This window comes from Electrophorus electricus, chromosome 15 (assembly GCF_013358815.1).
Source record: "Electrophorus electricus isolate fEleEle1 chromosome 15, fEleEle1.pri, whole genome shotgun sequence".
NCBI classification, from domain to species: domain Eukaryota; kingdom Metazoa; phylum Chordata; class Actinopteri; order Gymnotiformes; family Gymnotidae; genus Electrophorus; species Electrophorus electricus.
Window position 1 is genome coordinate 8,788,823 of NC_049549.1, and position 18,681 is coordinate 8,807,503.

At 38.8% G+C, this 18,681-nt stretch overlaps 1 protein-coding gene across 2 annotated transcripts in view; it reads right to left on the reverse strand.

Moving 5' to 3' along the window:
• The window catches only part of lrfn1 (leucine rich repeat and fibronectin type III domain containing 1), a 112,483-nt gene that overhangs the window by 12,040 nt on the left and 81,762 nt on the right, over positions 1–18,681 (reverse strand). For both annotated transcript variants that reach the window (XM_027014882.2, XM_027014883.2), the window contains exon 2: positions 14,788–14,873. The gene's annotated coding sequence lies outside the window, so the exon portion shown is untranslated. The remainder of the gene's footprint in view (positions 1–14,787; positions 14,874–18,681) is intronic.

The following is an 18,681-nucleotide window of genomic DNA, read 5'->3' on the forward strand; positions in this document are numbered from 1 at the left end:
CTCAGATCTCAAAAAGCTATCTGCAACTAAAGCACCAGCTCAGCTGATATTGCACAGCCTTGTGCTCTGCCCATCTCTGCCCTAAGCATCATTAGTTTCTCACTCTTTTAAGTTTTCTCAATCTCTGTCCCTCTTTCTTTTTCTTTATCTCTTGCTATCTTCCTCTCTCACTGTAATAGCACATTTAAAACCTTTCAAAGTATTCTGAAATCTCAACATGCCAGTGGAGTATTGTAATTATAATAGGGAATGTAATAACATTATTATTATTATTATTATTATTATTATTATTATTATTATTATTATTATTATTATTATTATTAACATGGTACTGGGTCTGCTACTTAGGAATCTACACATCTGGTCTGTTGATGATTAAAAAAAAGAATACCTTGACCCTGTGGTATTTGTTTCACTGTTCATGTTCAGTTTATTTTTCCATTCTTCATTTGTTTTTTGTTTTTTCTAAAGCAGAGCACCATGCAGGAATAAATACAAGTTAGACACAAATAGTCTCTTCGTGAACTGTTCACAGCCTTGAGACAATAATGGCCCAGGGCTTTTGCCAAATTATTGACATATCAATTGCATTCTTCCTAGCAGATGCACAGATGCCCAACCAAGCCAGACGCCTTGCTAATGCCCAGAGGCACTGACTCACTACCTATACTCTCCAGAGAAATTCAATAAAGACTACTTTTCATTTCCTTTTAATAAAAACTGTGACTTTGAACCTAGTGATTCAGACATTTTCTTTGCTTTGATAAGTCTGTTCAAAGCTTCATGTGAACATAAGCAACTTAAAAAAAACAGGAGCTTGTGCATTCAGTATTACTCATGGGCTATTATGACTGGTCATTTAAAACATAAATCACAGCAGTCACTATGGTGTGAGTTAAACATGAACAAAGGCAGAACATTTGTGCTAAGATGGTGGAAATTAGCAAACTGTGCAGTGTTGGACTTTATTTTGGCCAGAACTAACAGCTAGCTGCAATTCAGGTCAAAAGCAGAGATGTACGTGTGTGTGTGTGTGTGTGTGTGTGTGTGTGTGTGTGTGTGTGTGTGTGAGAGAGACAGAGAGAGAGGGTGAGAGAGAGAGAGAGAGAGAGAGAGAGAGAGAGAGAGAACTGTTTTTCACCAGTGCTACTTTAATTAGTATTGAAATCAATTCGATGCAGAGGCTACTTTCTCACATCTGGCCAAGGTCTCATTAAGCCTCTAGCTGGCTGTTGGTTTGTTTTTTTCCTGTTGTTTAATTAATCTCAAATAGTGCTACCTTGATGCTAAAACTCTATTGGCATGATTCAAGTAATTTAATAATAATATTAATGATAGTAATAATAATAATAATAATAATAATAATGCATATTAGGTGATATCTGAGTTATTTATTAATTAGTGGCCTTAATTAATGAGTCTTTAGATAAAGAAAATGAACCCGAACATAAAACCACATCAATGACAACAAAAGAAAAGCAACGTAACAATGACCAGCAAACGGTCACAAAACAATAAGTGCTTATTAAGAGCATAAAATAAAAACATAACAACCCCCAGGTGATGTGGCAAAAGAGGCAAACACACACCACCTGAGGGAAGATCTGCAAGAAAGGACAAAATGAAAACACAAAGCCACAAGCAATGCCACAACCATCTAAAAAAACTGTCCTGAATCACAAGAACATCTGAAGCAACATGGCCTGGACACCTGCGCTGGGTAAGAGGCCTGCTTCCTGTCTTTCTTTCCCTGTTTTTGGATCACACAGCCTGGAAAAAAATCAATATTAAACACAAAATTATTAATACGTCTCGATTGATTGTTCCCATGCTTAGTCAATACAACACATTTCATTTGATTCTTCAATTAGAATGACACGCTTCATTGAGTCTTTGGTGCAAGAACACAGTAAAGCATAAATGTCCATATGCCCACAGGTCTATCAGACAGATGTCAAATACTCTAGCAGTTGTGTCAATAATAATAGATACATAATCCACTAGCACTTAGCATTGACTGCATGGCAGGTGGGCTGCAGAACACTGTTTGCTCCAGATACAAACAAGGAAATCCAAATGTGATAACTGAAGACAAGACAATTAGAAATTGCAAGGAAGCATCAAGACATAAGAAAGGTAATGAGCACAGGCAGCGTTTAACAAGGAAATGAAAGCCAGGTAATAAGCACTTTAAAGGATGCAGAAGAGGTGGGAGAAGCTGTGGCATTTTAATGACAGTTTTGGTTTCAGCGAGCTGTATTGCCAACAGCATTTTTTGCCTCAATGGTGCAGTGTTTATGGTGATGATACTCAGTTTTTGGCTGGACAAGAACAACCACCTTTACATTAGTAAATGTTAAATGAAATAATGTATCAGTAAACATTAAATGAAGACAAATGGGACAGCTTTCTAACTAATCAGCTAAATGGTTATCCATGTTAAAATGCACCAGTCTGTGTGGTATAAAACAAGCAAACATTTTGCTTGATGCATTATCAATTTCGCTGTGATCACTAAGCCACTCTAGAGCTCCAACTTTAATGATCATTCCCCACTATGTTCTCTGCCTCAAGGTGCCATCCAATACATTTTAATTTCTGCTAGAGCACTGGCTATCAATAGTGAGCAGTGAGAAGTTCTTATTTGATTAGAATAGTTTTCTTGTTCCTGAAGAAAAAAAAAAGTTGGTTTCCTGAAATAGCAAAAAACTGCACAGGGGAATCTGCGTCATATCCAGACACTAAGTAGCATGACATTCAGTGCAGGCAGGGCTCTCTGTTAGGCTTTGTAATTAGCCGAGATGAGAAAAGGAAAAGAACAACCTTTACATCCCATGTTCAGCAGAGAGGCAAATGTGAGAAGCCTCCAAGGCAGAACCCCTGTGGCGTCCGCTGCTTGATCCACAATCCTGATGCTGTTACTGCTGTGTTCTGAGTGCATGGCTGCCATTAATGTGTGAAAGAGGCACTGTACTAAAATGGTACAATAGCATTCATGACTTTCCCTTCAATAGAATGCATGTCTTTCTTGATTGTGCTCATATCGTTTCCTCTGCAGTGTTCATGGCTTGTAAATTGCAGTCAAGCAGAGTACGTTTGAGTCTAACAGCATGATGCCTATGTTATTGAAGTTAAATAATGTGAGAGTTTCTTGCTAAATTCTTCCTCTAGTTCGCCGAGCTTGATCTTGATGATACGATTGGCTCTATAACATAATTCAGCTAAAAACAGAACATGGTTTGGTAGGAAAACCAGTAAAATAATTACCAGTGAGTCCAGTCTCAAAGTGGAAGTGATGTATCATCCACTTATAAAGTTTCTGACCATTTTAAAGCTGCTTCCTTTTTCAGGAGTGAAAAGGGGAAATTGCCTTTGCCTCCTCTAACAGCTCGTCAGGTAATGCAATCTCTCACACTTGCCAGCCACCTTAAGCAATTTTAAACCAATTTATTCTCTAGGCCTTTTTCTTTCTTTCTATCCTCCCTCTCTCTTTTTTTTCTTAGGTAAAGCTCTATGTCATTTATTCATTCATTTTTGGGTTGGGTGTGATTGTGGTGTGATTGTCATAATGGCAAAAAATTTGCCAGTGGCAAAAGCATCAGTGTTCACTAGGCTTCTACAAAGAATTCTACAGAGTTTTACTGCCACAGAGACTTTTTGGAGATGAGTCTGTAACAATTAATAAATTGTCTGTAAATAGTTTGATAATAAAGGTTGTGTGACATATATCATGTAATAAACACCATTTCCTTAAGGTTTTGTGTAATGAAATAGACTATTGTATTACACTAGATTTACTGACAAAGCAAAAACTCACTAGTGTTGTATACTATTAAGCACTGTAATTAAACTTTCCAGTCTCCAGCCTTAGGCAATATGTAGTTTTGGCACCACTCAGTATAGGTCTGATATTACCTGGCCTGTGTAAAGAGTGGTAACACTGTAAGTATTAAATCAGCACAGGAATGTTTGCTGTGAAAAGAAAGTATATAGACACATTAAGAATTCTACAGTTTAAAATAGGTAAAGTGAGGTTTTTGTTTTTGTGTTTACTTACCCCTACCCTGCTTACCTACAACCAATGACAGAAATAGGTGCAGGTGAAGTTTCAATGCGTCTAAAACTTTAATACATTTATCTGACTCTATATTTAATCATTGTGCTGGAAAGAGCAAATTCTGTTGCACATAAACATATGCATAAACATATGCCTGGCAAAGAGAGAGACAGAGTGAGAGAGAGAAAGAAACAATTAAAGAAAGAGAAGGAATAGAATAGATAGAATAGAATACTTTATTGTAATTGCATGGCAGTGAAATAAAATTTAATGTGCTAGGTTTACATAATAAAATACCAACAGTCATAATAATAAAAAGAAAGTATAAAAATATTATTACAAATTCGCAGAAAAAGCAAGCTCAAGGAAGTGATATATCCAAATAACACTTCTGTCCAGCAGCTCTGGCCCAGCTCTGACCACTGTGATGTAGCCACCTTTATATCTGTGAGAACACAGATGTACAGCAGTGAGGATAGATGAGAAGTAAACTACACAAACCAGAGTTTGGCCTATAAAAATTAAAAAATATAGTTATGACTAAATAAATTATTTTGTTTTGAAATTATATTTTTATTTCTAAATTATATTTAAAAAAAATACATAACATAAACATAAAACATAAAACCATAATTATGAAATACAAGAAGGTAAAATGGTAAATATTATTTTAAATAATAATTGTAAGCAATCTTACTGTTATTAAATTGTTATTAAATTATGTAATGGTCATGGTGCACCAGGCATGCCACTTGAGGGACATGCCCACTGTCACTCACTCACTTACCCATACATACATACATTCACACACACATAGCACCTGCCCTGCTCACACACACGTGATTATTGACTGCTCGCACATGTGTCCTCTTTACTATCCACCTCTATTTAAAGCCCACATTAATGCTCATTAACGCTCGGTGCAGTGCATTGCTCCTAATCCTTGTGTGCACAGGACGCCCCAAGTGAAACCACTACTCTGCTGTGATGCTTCATCTTTTTTTTCTTTATTTAGTCTGCTCGCCACAGTGCTTCCTTTGTTATTAGCATCTTGATGAATAATAAAGACAATGCATTCCTGTACTCTGGTGTCACTCCTTCCCTGATGACATCACAGTAATACTCAATTTAGTTATAAACCTGAATATTATATTATAAAACTATACGTTTAAACATTTAGATGTTTATTTGCTGAATTTTAAGTACTTTTTCTAATCCAGAAGAAGACAGTATACTGAGATCCTGCAGAACGCTGCCATCCTGGGAGGTCACCTGCCCTGTCTAATGGAGCGGAAATTACCATCTTAAAATTTTTTCAGACCTGTTTTGAAAAGGCTCTTAATGTATAGGTCAGAAATGCAGCCATGCCCATCCAGGATTTAAAATACCATTCGTCTCATATACACAAACATAAACTCTTTATGAGTCTCTCACTCCAACACACATAGAACAATTTACAATCGTGCAATCAGCATAAAGCACTATAGAGCCTTTACACGGGTGGAATGTAGTTAAATCATAATTTCAATATATTTGACTTTCTTATGAAGTAAACTAATTAGGGAAATTTTTACAAACATTTTAACTAAAATGTACTCAAACTATAATAAACCAAGCAAATTTTTGCCATGTGAAAGGTACTACTTATAATGGCAATAAAAATGTCCATGGTATCCAGCCAAAAGTACATTTTAAAAAGAAATGTAATAACGCATTAATCACCTGTTTATTACAAGTAACTTTGTTACAGAAACTAAGCCATTGTTATTAGCTGTTCCAAGCTTCCTGTCCTACAGCTGTGAGCTTACATATCTTCGTATTGTTTTGCAGTTTAGATTATTGCAGTCCTTGTGGCCTACTTACAGAGAGACTGTCAACAGTTCCCAAAAGATGGCTTAAAATAAAATTAGGGACTTAGAAATGCTTCGAGCAGACAGAAGCATTGCACTAAAGTCAGATTATAGGTCACTTTGCGTTTCATTTTCAGCTGTCTAAATTTTGTGTTTTATCATGAATGAATGAATGAATGAATGAATGAATGAATGAATGAATGAATGAATTAATTAATTAGTTCATTAATTAATTAATTCATTAATTCCATCAAATTGAGCTAATGCACTACAAGTCTCACACAAAAAAAGCATCACCTCTCCATCACCACAAGAAAGAGTTCAGAGTGATGCTTGTGCTACCACCTCTCAAAGCTGTGACAGCTATGAGGATGAAGAGTTTGACTGGCCCGAGATTCCTCATGGTCAAGAGGAAAGCTAACATGGCTGCCAGCCCCTGTATCATGACATGGTTGCCAGAGTCTGCACCATGAGCTTCTTCACATTTCATAGGATAGTTATAGCATCATAGCATGGTTGCCAGTACTGGGATCATAACATGGCTAGCATGTATTTGTAGTATTTGCTGCCATGGTGTGCTAAAGAAGCACCACTGAAAATCACACATATAAAAGGAACATAGAAATAATACATGTGCAATGCTAATATTTTTGTAGTTTGGTTTCATATGTAGTACCATATGCAGTGCCCATTGTCTAGAGACTGTATTGCAATGATTTAACCTTTTTTTGTTGTTGCTTTAAAACAGTCACTTAAAGGCTACAACTAAACACAAACTCAAATTGAACATCATAGCTGCTAAAATGGTCAACAGATGTTGTAATTTCTAGATTTGTAGAACAACTGGTAATTAATTCATTTAGCATGGATTCCATACACCAAAATAGGCAGGACAGTTGCAGAAGGCAAGTTTTGTGCTCTTGATGTTAATGCCCACTGAACAAAGAGCACTATTTCCTTTGATTCATTCTCATGGAATAGTCACATTTTTTGTAACACCACAAGATTTGAGCTAATCTGGAATAGTGTAAATGCCTTTTGGTTGAATCACAGCAGCATAAAAACATGCTGAAACAAAGGCATTTTAGTTTCCAATGTAATATTTCAATGTAATATTTCTGAGAGCTATAAGGCTTAATTGCATACTACAAACTAATGATTTGAAAAACAGAAGTACAATTCAGGGAGATATTTATAAGCAGCAGCCTATGGGAAAACTCTGGTGTTAAATTCACAGTTCTTGGTCCTGGGATGTACTGAGGGTGCGGTCCAATGCAGTCTGTCTGCTCTGACCCAGAACAGTGTGTGACAGTCCTGAATAGCACACTCTGCTCCAGTGAGACCCGAATCAAACACCTAAATCGGGGAACATTTTACTGCCAAATGCTACACTGTTTGTCTCTTAGAAAGAAGATCAGTCTTAAATATTTTAATTCTCTGACTAGGGTCTAGATTTACAGTTTGGTGCTGTAATTATTATATAATTCTCCATACACAGTATTATAAATTTTATCTTAATAGTATTACAATACACAGTTAGACCACAGAAGATTAAATCAGGTTTTCCATTTATGGATTTTTTTTGGTTGTTTTTTTTTTTTGTTTTGTGTTTGTGTGTGTGTGTGTGTGTGTGTGTGTTGTTGTTGTTCTTTGCCCTTAGGTTGTTCTTTCATGTTCTATTGCTGCGATTCATTCAGTATATTCAGAATGAAACCTTCTTGTTGGTATTTGTGAGCATGCATGTAGCTTCATGCCAGTTCAGTTACTGGCTAGAAAGCATGGCTGAATGCAATGCTGTCAGCATCTGTGCTGTGATACCCAAACTGAGAAAGGCAGAAATAAAGTTGGGTTTTACCAAGCACAGTGAGCACTGTAATCACTCTAATGATGTTTGCCCGCAATGGGCTAGATTTGCCAGAGTAACTGAAACAGCTCAGTGACCCTGGAATCTCTGCAGACCAAATTAACAGCAGAGTGTGCTATAACTTGGTTTGGGTTGCTAGGTCACAATTCCTCCATGTCATACAAGAAACTAATCAGGACATGGGCTGTGAAGTTTGCCAACAGTATCAGGGAATTATCACAAGCTCTCAAGCAGTGATAAGATGTTGTGTCTTTTGACCATGTCATTAACTAAGAGCATATCATTAGTTTTGTGAGACAAATCCTCACATTGATGTTTGACTGTTCTCCGCTATATTTTGTTATATGTAATGTCTGGTCTGAATTATGAGCAGCACTGAGGATTCCATATCGTCTCAGAAAACAATTGTGGGCCAAACATGTTCCTCATCAAATCTGCTTGTGCAGGTGTTACTCTTGAGTGTGTAAAATGCCACCTGCTTCTTGGCAGTCCTGAAGAGTTCTATATTCCATCCTGTGTATCTAACAGGAAGAAGGCTATCGAATTCCATTTGCTGCTCTTGAATGCACCTCTATAGGCACCTTGGCTGTTTTTTCAGACCTAGGCTCTGCATTGGAAGACACATCCATCTCCTCAGGTTTCCTCAGGGTGACTTTTCTAAAGTATTGGTTACAGACTACAGGGACAAATAGACAGAGATCAGAGAAACCCTTCCATACAAGTCCAAGAAACAGAGACAAAAGGGGTAGAGACAACTGGATATGGTAAAGAGGAAGGCTACTTACGGAGCCCCCATCAATAGCCAGGCCAGAGCCAACACAGACTGGCTGTCCATCAAACAAAGATGAGAGGGATGGGTCCCACAGCAAGAGGATAATAACAGTCCTCAGAATGAATGTCCTGTCATAATCATGACTGCACTTGCCCCTTTTGGCATCTGACTGAGTTTTCCTACATGTGTGAGAGTGTGTATGTGTGTGGGTGTTTATGTGAAGCATGAGCTAATTATCTGGACACTACATTACCACAGAATGATAAAGTAGGGAGCGTTATGCAGTTCACAGCATATATAACACTAGATAATCCGTTATACAATGCCGGTGAATAAGTGTAATAGATAGTGCATTCCAATTAGGGTCACTGGCAATTGTTTTTACTGTCAGTAATATTATATATGCAGGGTGGAGGTGTAAGTGGTGAAGAGCAGGGTGGAGGGCTTTTGAAGGAGTTGTCCCTGATGGGGACTTTAATGGAAGGTCACGGTCGCACAAAATGGCAATGCTGTGTTTCAGCAGACTCCTAATGGTGGAGCACGAATCAGAGGCATGGCTACGATGCCCAGTGCAGAAGCACATTCACTCAAGAATCATTGAAGTGTCCCAGCAAGGACATCCGTTCAGCACTGATATAGATTGCATTCTTCTTTCCCCCATGCTTTCTTTCTCTCTGCCTCTTTTTCATCGAGTGCCTGTGAATTTACATGATTTTTATGAAATTCACAGCAGGTTCTGTCTGCGGTGTCACCATAAGGAGCAAATAATTATACTTAATGATGATTATTGATGTGTTGTTAAGTCGTATGCAATTAGCAATTTTCACAAGCAAGATTATTTTTTGTACTGTTCAAGAAAAAAGACGAGAGGCTTCATTCCCACAAGACTCATTTAGCCCAAATAGTACTACATTTGACTAATTTATAATTCCAGTACTTATAAAATGGCAATACATCAACAGTGTCTTATGAAATATAATACATTTACACCATTTATTTTTCATTTGTCACATTAACATCATAAAATTATGATTCATAAATCATTTAATTTCACATAACTCAGTGATGACTAATTCTCATGAAATTTGTAACAGTTACAAATTTTATTTTGGTGATTTAAAGTGTGGAAGGGAGAGAGTGCTATATTGCTCATGATACGCGAAACCCAGGTAATGTTCTCTTACAAACTGGGGAGTGGGAGAGGGCCATATGGGGTGGAAGTGGGAGATGGCTGTATGGAGTTGGAGTAGGTGGGAGAGAGCTATGTGGGGTGGGAGTAGGGGAGGGCTGTGTGGGGTAGGAATGAGGTGGAGAGGTTTGTGTGGAATGGGAGTAGGCGAGAGCTGTGTCGAGTGGGAGTGAGACAGGGCCAGAAGTGGGTAGAGTATCCAAAAACTGTACTCATGTACTGTTACTTTAAAATAATAATTACTTAAGTAAAAGTAAAAGTAGTCATTTAAATTATTACTTAGCAAAAGTAAGAAAGTAACTATTAAAAAGAGTAAGTGAGTTACTTCAATGGAACTCCTTTAATAACACTAAAAATATAATAAAAAATATATATCAAAACATGTGGTCCCCATAGTTCTTTATACACCGAATTCAAATCTGTTTTACAGATGTCTCCGTGAGACATGATTTTTAAGTGAAATTTACAATAACTACATATTACTCATTCATAAATAAGGCTGTTATTACACAGAAAAATATGTAGTCTTGTACAGGTGTATGTATTCTGCGAATATTTGACCTCAGGAACATCCTGCTTCAGTTTCCAGCAATAGTCTGCCAACACAGAGGGGATCTTTCCTTGGTACTAATTTTTATAGGCCTACTATGCATAATGATATATGAGTATAATCGGTTCTAAGCACACTGCTAAAAACAGTTTGGTGGATCACGTCTGCTAAATGCCATACATGTACACCTAAATAGGTACAAAAATAGGTAAAAATAATAATAATAATAAAAAAAAAACCTGAAAACATATTTAGATTCAGCATGCAAAAATACATCATAAACAGTTGTTCTTCTTTGCTCCGGGTCTGTCCTACTTGGTTTGTGTGTTATGTTTATGCTTAGGTATTTAATATCAGCTAAATATTGTGCATATAACAAAAGCCACAAACATTGCATTGGACTTGGTGATCACTTTGTGATTAGTACAGTCTGTAGGAATATTCAGAGCTCTTGCCAAAGGTAGCTTATGAGACATCTTACAGTTTGTTATATTTACCTTGCTATTAGGTGACGATTAGCCAGACTGGCTAGCTAGAGGGCTAGGGTCTTTTTGGAAAAGTGTGGATGTGGACAGGAGGTGTTTAGACAGCAAGTTTAGACTCTCTCTCTCTCTCTCTCTCTCTCTCTCTCTCTCTCTCTCTCTCTCACACACACACACACAAATACCTCTCGCTAACACACACATCTAATCTTTTTTTTCTTTCTCTTCCTTTCTTCCAAAGGCTATTTATATTTTATACACTCTTTCTCTTTTGCACACACTCCTCTCTTTTTCTTTGTCAACATACAGTGCCTTTCTCTCTCTCCAAGTCTATGTAATGCACAGACACACGAAGGTGCAATAATGGAATCACTTGATGGTACCTGTCTTACATGCTCTGGAATTTTCTGAATGGGACAATGGAATTGGGTAATGGTGTAGCCAGTAAGATTTGTACAGCTATATTGGACTTTTCCTCTTCTAAAAGAGCCATGAAACATTGATAGGTTGCTGAGACCTATTCCGGAAAGTGATCCTATGCTAGTCATAAAATAAGCAATCCCTTGCTAAATCACTGGGCTCATTCTGACTGGTTAGTACCATGAGACACTTGAGAGAATCAATGAAAGCCCATCCCCTAACATCACTGCCTTAGTGGCGTCTTTACCAGACAGTTTGAACAGCTGAAGCTAGACTGTATTTAACCAGTGTGACCTATAGGCAAGTATCTGTGGGCCAAAAGCAAACAGCAAATTATTTTACTTATAATTGAAGTAGTCACCATGGGGCCTTTGCTATCTTCCCCAGTCTCAGTGCAACAACAGCACTCATACTCTGGAAAACAAGAGTCGTTTTGAAATGATGAGGGCCGGGCTTCCTTCCAAGTTTGTGTTTGCTCACTTGCTCTTGCCCTTTCTCAGCTCCCTAGCTGAACTGGATTTTAAACTAAGATACCCCACGTGTGTATGTGTGTCTGCAAGTGTATGTGTGTGTGTGTGTGTCTGAATGTTTGTGAACAACTGTGCACAGTTTCCTTCGAGAACTCCCTGGTGTCACCATCCAAAGCTGCCAGTAGCCCAGGCATAACTTTGGACAACCAGTTGTCATTCTCAACTCATGTTTCTAATCTAACCCAGTCTTGCAGATTTCTCCTTTGTAACATACAAAGGATTTGGCCCGTTCTCTTGCAGGAAGCTACCCAGGTGCTTGTGCAGTCTCTTGTGATGTCAAAGCTAGACTACTGCAACTCGCTACTTGCTGGTCTTCCTCTAAGAGCCATCAAACCTCTACAACTTGTCCAGAATGCAGCAGCATGACTGGTCTTCAATCTTCCTAAGTTTACACATGTTACTCCAGTGCTGCGCTCCCTTCACTGGCCCCCAGTAGCTGCACGTTTCAGATTTAAAACCTTGGTGCTTACCTATAAAGCCAAAAATGCACCAGTCCCTTTATACATGAGGTCAATGGTTAAAGCCCGGTCCGTACCTCGAGTACTTCGAACCTCAAGTACGGCTCACCTTGAAATACCTTGTTTCAGGACTCATTGACGACAAGCATCGAGACTATTTTCTGTCCTGGCTCTAAGATGGTGGAATGAACTCCCACTTGCTGTCTGGACAGCAGAGTCCCTTACAGTCTTCAAACGCAGACTGAAGACCCATCTATTTGCAGAATATTTAAAGGACAACTGACACTGCTCACATATTAACTGACTAATTTAATACTTATTGTAGGGTATTGTTTATTATGTTTAACAAACTCTAGCACTTATTGTTTATTGCACTTATCATTGTTTAAGATAGACCTTATGTATTTTGTACTTCTAGGTATCAGCATTGATCCCTGTATTCTACAGTATTCTAGTTCATTGGTATGTTGGACTCTAACCTGCTGTACTGTACTAGGATATTCTATGAGAAAGCACTTTTGTAAGTTGCTTTGGACAAGAGCATCTGCCAAATGTTGTAAATGTAAATGTAAATGTAAAAACAAGTTTAAAGACTATGTGTGTCATCCGATTAACAGACAAACATTAAGTCTTTTAGCTATGATATGAATCAATGCCAATTTCTTATCAACTTGGTAAATATGATGAACTTTATGAATGGCATTGTACATGGATGTAGGGGGGCTGCAGGAGCTTAGCCACATGGTCTGTGGGTGGTAGCTTACTGCCATAAAAAACATATACCACAAATGTAGGCAAAGAATGCTTAACCCAAATCTGCTAGCAAATAGCCAGTTAGCATGATCTCATCTGCATAATGCTAACTGTCCTTTACTGGGATTCAGTCTTTATTAGCAATGCTAACATTACCCTTTATGGATTCTGTGGTAGAAATCAGGGCAAAACTATTATAATTATATTATAAGAAGGCAGGTAAAGCTGTTTAATTAACTCAGAGGACTACTAAGTATTATGTAACTTAAAGGGATGAGTCACCCAGTATGGTATTGCTCACCATTTCAAATGGAAATAAGTTAGCACAATCTTGTCTCTTCCAGCGTTAGTGCCATTAGACATTTTGGTGAAGTGCTGAAGAGAGTTCTAATCTAGGAATATGGAAATAATTTGATTGTGAAACCCATGGTGCTTTTATTTCCACAGTTTCCATAATGTTCGTCTCAGGGTCAGTATTATACACATATGCCAGTAATGCAGTTCAACAGCACCAGCCAAGTTTTCTATATGAATAATGCACTAAGCTTTTATGTTATTCCTGTCAGAGAAGTGTAAATACTTAATGAGTGCACACTTTCCACATATACTTCAGTGGCTTTTTGGATGTGAAATAAACATTAAAGCAGTTTGAATTCAGTTTAGTAGGAAAGCTACTTGCATTGCAGAAAGTGCTGCAGTAGAACCAGGCTCAGGCCTGGTGGACCAATTAGATACAATTTCCAATTACCAACCACCAACAAGGACAAGATATATAAGTGAATGACATATATTTTCATTTATAGCATATGGCAGACCCTCTTATCCAGAGCAACATACATATTTATCAATATGAATATCAAACCCAGCAGCTACATCCAGATAAGCCTCTGGAATATGCAACCTATCTGGCCTAATCTTGCCAGATTAATGAGTATACTGATGCTGAATACATTAACATTATCTAAATATTCTTAGGTTTTGTTTTTTACTAAATATTAACAGGTCATTGGTTTGGATATTGTGTAGTCATATGATCAATATAAAATTGTACATCAGCGAGATCCACTGGAAACAAATGTTTTATATACATTCTTGAATTACATTCCTTGTTATCATTCAAGGTTAAAAAAAAAAGGCCATACACACAAACTAATACACACATACACGCTCAAAAAAACAAAGAAAACCAAAAATATTCAAAGGAATATGATGGGTTCAGTCTCTGCTTTGTACTCTCTCAAGCTAAAGATGTTAAAATAAATTAAATGGTTTAATTATTTGTTTCATACTGTAATATATTTTAATCCCACCATTAGATAGATGGATCTTTAGGCAAATACCCCATTCTAACTCTTCAATGGAACCACAGAACCTTTGAGATTATAGAACTGTTTAAGCACCAGGTTTTGTTTACCAAGATTAAACTGGTCCACTGGATGTTTCCACTAGTCTGATTCCCCCTGCTGGGAAATGAAGTGAAATCATGCAGAAGAAAGATGATGGTATTATAACATTCCCATGGGTCCACATCCTTTTTAAAGTATCATAAAATTGGACTTTGGTGAGCAGGTTGCAAAACCTTCGCTATGGGTTGCCAAACGACTCCTGGACGAAAGCAAACTGACTAATTAGCCAGCAAATCAGCGGATCGAAATAATGGATCGGCACTGAGAGCATTACTGTCTGCTTCGGCAAGTGGCATTATTAGTGTGCAGCCACCAGCCAGTAAACATGGTCGAGCTCCAGCATTAAGAGCAGAACTCATATGGGGAAAACAGCCTCCAAATCTTATAGTGGCCCTCAACAATGTGGAGAGACAGGTGGAGGAAAGTGAAGTGTGTCTGTTTGTGTAAAACACTCACCAGAGATGAAGGCTCTTCCTTTGTAACTCATCTCAAGCAAACATAGTGTTCTCTTGGGGAATTCTGGGTAATAAGATCAATGCAACCTGGAATAAAAATAAAAAGAGTGAAGGAGAGAGGGAGAGATAGTGTGTGTGAGAGAGAGTGGGAGAGAGAGAGAGAGAGAGAAAGAGAGAGAGAGAGAGAAAGAGAGAGAGAGAGAGAGAGAGAGAGAGAGAGAGAGAGAGAGAGATTATTGTTCAACACTAAGAATGTTGCAATTGTCACATTTAGGTGCCTCTACCTCAAATTTATTATTTCTTTTTTACTGAATAGGTGTTTTGTTGTAGCTCTGCCTTGTTCTGTTCATGGCATATTTGCCTATTATAATGCAGAGTTAATTCTATTACCTGTGATCACATAAAAACAATGCCATATTTCTAAATTCTAATTCCATTAATTGGAAAGAAGTACAGGGAATGATCACATAGTATGCAGAAGAGAAGAGCAGGAGGTTGCAAACAAATTATTCAGAACTCAGTACAAATCATTCAGTACAAATCATTCAGTTACGCTTTGCTGAAGCCTATTGCACCATTGTTTTGAAGCCTAAAGGCATAGGAGCACTGCTTATCTAACATCCGAATATAATAGAAAACATCATAATGAAACAGCACAATAATGGAAGAAAACTGAGGCACTATCAGTCTCTATGACATGGCAATAGCATTTTCTATCATCAAAATTTCATCACTGTGCCATTCCAACAGGAGGGGGTACAGGATATGAAAGTGGAATAGGATGAAAAATTAAAAATATTATTATGAGTTATAATAAGTGTTTTGAGTTTAGGCTATAGGGTAACACATTTCTCACAAATTATTTTCTTTTCGCCATGCCCCAGCAATACAAATATGAATGCAAATATGAATATTGTTGTTATGGTTATAAAGAGTATAAAGAGATTCACTGCAAAGTTTTGTTACATATAGTTACATGAACATATCATTTACATATGCATATCATTTACACATATAATTTACATATATTATTATATGTATTTACAATTGCAATTCACACACATAAGAGAAAAGAGAAAGAAGAGCTAGGACCAGGTACAGAGGTAAACAACTGTTTGGCTAAATGCACATCGTCTTTGAATATGGAAGGGAATATTGTTGGTAGTGGAGGTCTGTGGCTCAGGTAGTATGCACTGTAGTCCAGAGATGGTAAAGTGGAACTGCAGTACTGTGCAAATATACAAATGTGCAGTACGTATGTACATCAGCGTGCAGTACCATACACTGTCCATAATAGTGATGTAGTCCAAATGCTGTAGTGATGTAGTGCAAATGTAGTGTGGTATTAACAACTATAGTAGCCTGAGAGTTTGATGATAGGGTTGTACATTTAATTTGAGCAGCAGTTTCAGCAGAGTTTATAGGTGGTATATATGGTATATGATATATTATATATGATATATTTCCAAGTGTGTATATGTATGTGCACGTGTGTGGCACATGAGTGTGGTGCCAGACATCCAGGCCAGCAATTTTGAATATGTTGAGACATATTGTGTCGACCTATGGGTTCACCTAAGATGCTTTGCTGATTACCTGGTTCAGAAGGTTGAGGACACTGGGGTAGCAACCATTCCTCAGTCTGGCAGAGCTGAAGGTTGTAAATGGCATTCTAGAGCAATTGACAGCAAACTGCAGTTGATGAGATTAATTGTCACTGAAGGCCATGGTGCCCATGTGCGATGAGCACGCTTTGTGAAGAGAACATTTTTCAGTTGTTTTGAGGAGAAAGGATGAGATGAGTCAAGGTCCACTGAGTCTCATAGCTCTCTGTCTCTCTCTCTCACTCTCTCTCTCTCTTGCTCTCTCTCTTTGTTTTTCTCTCTTTCTCTCAAAGCACATCTCTCCTCTCTTCTCCTCTCCTCTCCATTCAACTGGCAGGACAAGCCCCTACTGAACATCAATTTGTAATTCTGAATACAATTTCAAAGTGTGTCACCCACAACCATTCATCCAGGCAATGCAAAATTCATAAAGTGGTATGTTAAGCTCCCTCTTCCCCTTGCTTTAGAATGCGTGATGAGATTACAGTGAGTCAGGTCTCCTTCCCTAACAAAAGAAGCCCAAAGCTGATAAATTAATATTTAGTATTGACTGTTAATTTTTAGCCTTCTTTATTTGGAAAGTGCCATGTTTGTTTAGGAAGGAAAGTGTCACAGAACACTCTCCTCCCACGAGTCATGTGGTTTGGCCCACCACATGCAGTGGGAGGGTTTTGTTTGTTTTTCCGTGTTTGTAACCACACCTGCACACACCTGCACCTGGTTTTAATCTCGTTATCTCTATGCATTTAAACCCAGGCTGGTGTGTGCAGTATTGTCGGTCATTGCTCATGTTTGCCGTTGTGGTTGTTGTTGTTGTTGTTGTTGTTGTTGTTGTTGTTGTTGTTGTTGTTGTTGTTGTTGTTGTTGTTAACACTAGTTAGTTTCATGTTCACCGTTTATGCTAAGTGTGAGGCCATCGTTGTATTCGCTGTTTGTCAATAAACGTCTGTCACTGTCAAGGGAGTCTGTGTGTCCTGTTTCGCGCCCTGCGGCACTTGGGCTGTTACAAAATGATCGACCACCACAGGACGCCAGCTCCTTCAACAGAAAACGGACTTCCTATGGGAATGCGCATAGGTACATCCCAAGCTGCTGCCTGGATTCCCAGATGGTGGGAAGAAGACCCTTACAGGTGTTGGTGGTCACATCGGCGGAGGAGGGGAATGCCTCTTGGAATTTCTCGGGACCACCGAGATCTGAGTGGCTAAATGGAGACCACGGTTTAAGTGGTCTGGTGGAGCTGGCTAGGTCCCTGGCTAACGTGGAAAAAGCCTGTGTTCTTCCTCTTCCACAGACAGACCAGGAGTACTGGAGGGGTCTGCCCAAAGCCCTAGAGGAGGACTGCCTCGGGGGCTCTCCTTGGGTGGTTGGTGAAAGGAGGACCATTGTCTGGAGGAGCACGTTAGGAGCTGGGATGGACGTGCCCCTCAACGTGTCTAGTGGGGCCAGAGACATGCCTCCAGCGCCTGCGATTTCAGCAGGTGCTTTGTTAAAGAGCCTTATATGTGTATCTGTAGGTGCAGTCTTTTGTGTGTACTTGCACCTTTTGTATGTGTTCACAGGGCCGTTTATTTGTTGTGTGTACCCGTTTATTTGTTGTGTGTGTGGGTGCTATGTATCATAGGTCCAGGCTGGGTCCCTACGAAGGGGTGGTCACTGCTGGACATCATAGCTACACCTTTGGAGCCAATGGACCCACCAAGGAGCATTTTGCAGACTGCTCTGGGAGAGGTACGGACTCAGCCTTTCCCCCTCATGTGTCGAGAGACCTCCCAGGGTGAAGGCTACCAGCCTTGTGTTGGGTGGGTGCCAGGCATTGTCGTTTTTATGTTTGTGTACATGTATTCATGGCGGCCTGGGGTTCGCGTTTCCATGAAGGATGCGTCAAGAGCAGCGCCCCTTGGAGGGGGGTTCTGTCACAGAACGCGCTCCTTCCGCAAGTCATGTGGTTTGACCCGCCGCGTGCAGTGGTCTTATTTGTTTTTCCGTGTTTGTAACCATGCCTGCACACACCTGCACCTGGTTTTAATCTCGTTATGTCTATGTATTTAAACCCAGGCTGGTGTGTGCAGTATTATCGGTCATTGTTCATGTTTGTCCTTGTTCTTGTTGTCATTGCTAATATTCACACTAGTTAGCTTCATGTTCATGTTCACCATTTATGTTAAGTATGAGTGCCATCATTGTATTCGTTGTTTGTCAATAAACGTCTGTTAATGTCAAGGGAGGATGTGCATCCTATTCCGTGCCCTGCGGCACTCGGGCCGTTACAGAAAGCACATCTCCAAGCA